Source organism: Gigantopelta aegis, chromosome 12 (genome assembly GCF_016097555.1).
Source record: "Gigantopelta aegis isolate Gae_Host chromosome 12, Gae_host_genome, whole genome shotgun sequence".
Taxonomy (NCBI): Eukaryota; Metazoa; Mollusca; class Gastropoda; order Neomphalida; family Peltospiridae; genus Gigantopelta; species Gigantopelta aegis.
This window is the reverse complement of record NC_054710.1, coordinates 34,680,733-34,682,114: the sequence shown is the minus strand read 5'-3', so window position 1 is coordinate 34,682,114 and position 1,382 is coordinate 34,680,733. Positions and strand designations below refer to the sequence as shown.

At 38.8% G+C, this 1,382-nt stretch overlaps 1 long non-coding RNA gene across 1 annotated transcript; it reads left to right on the top strand.

Annotated features, from left to right (window-relative positions):
- Window positions 1-254: 254 nt before the first annotated feature.
- LOC121386790 lies at window positions 255-1,155 on the top strand. The gene is made up of 2 exons (XR_005959704.1): window positions 255-433; window positions 521-1,155. It is a non-coding gene; the product is annotated as an uncharacterized LOC121386790 (long non-coding RNA).
- The last annotated feature ends 227 nt before the right edge of the window (window positions 1,156-1,382 follow it).

Sequence of the window (1,382 nt, the reverse complement as noted above, 5' to 3'; positions counted from 1 at the left end):
AGGTTGTAGGGTGGATAATTATTGATATAATTAGATGACATAAGTAAGCCTGAGTAAAAGTGACAGTGTGTGCATGTATGTAGGTTGTAGGGATGGGCAATATTGATATAATTAGATGACATAAGTAAGCCTGAGTAATAAGTGACAGTGTGTGCGTGTTACGTATGTAGTTTGTGGGGGTGGTAATTATTGATATAATTAGAGACATAAGTAAGCCTGAGTAATAAGTGACAGTGTGTGCATGTTTACGTATGTAGGTTGTAGGGGTGGGTAATTATTGATGTAATCAGATGGCATACGTAAGTCCGAGTAATAAGTGACAGTGTGTGCATGTTACGTATGTAGGTTGTAGGGGTGGGTAATTATTGATGTAATCAGATGGCATAAGTAAGTCTGAGTAATAAGTGACAGTGTGTGCATGTTACGTATGTAGGTTGTGGGGTGGGTAATTATTGATGTAATCAGATGACATAAGTAAGTCTGAGTAATAAGTGACAGTGTGTGCATGTTACGTATGTAGGTTGTAGGGGTGGGTAATTATTGATGTAATTAGATGACATAAGTAAGTCTGAGTATCACTTATGAGGATAACGTTATGTGTACCTTACTTTTATTTTATTATACTATATATTGCCATATGGGTAATTGTTTGCTGTAAATAATGATTTGTGTGTCATGAAGCTGGTCTGACCCACGGCACTAGATAACGACCGCCGGTAATAGGGGTGCATAGTAGGTGGTTGCAAGTGCCTCTTAACAATGCCAGACGTAACTACTGGACACTCCCCGAAGTGGTCAGACTAAGCCCCCAGGTAAAAGCTGATGTGGAATGGCAGGTGTGTGACACAGATAGCCACAAGAGACAAGCTACTGTCGCGGTTGGAGAGACAAGGAGTGGGATGTGCAGGTGGACAGCGAAATAAGGTGATAGATAGGAGGTGTTTCCAGACCGGGAAGAAATGAGATGGAATTCAAAGGAGAGAAAGGAAAGGGGGCAGTGGGATATATATGTTTTAAAAAAAAGAGAAAACAAGTTGTTTTAGAAGTGTTTATGTATAGTTGTAAATATATTTTAATAATGCCTTTTTTGCTTATAGGATTTGTTAAGACTGTATTTGACCTATTCTCCGTAATAAAGAACCCTTTTAAACCATCTTCACCGAGTCCAGTTGTCTGTTCGGGGGAAGTAACACATAAGTTTTTTTTTTTTTTTTAAAGTAACACATAAGTTGCAAGATCGTGCATATTTTGTAAGTGGCCATCAGGTGAGAGATTGAAGACCGATAATTCAGCAGATATTGACTTCACCCTTTCATGTACAGCCCATTATCCCTTACTAAAGGTCCCAACTGGGTGTAAAATTGTATCCATTACTTACTGCA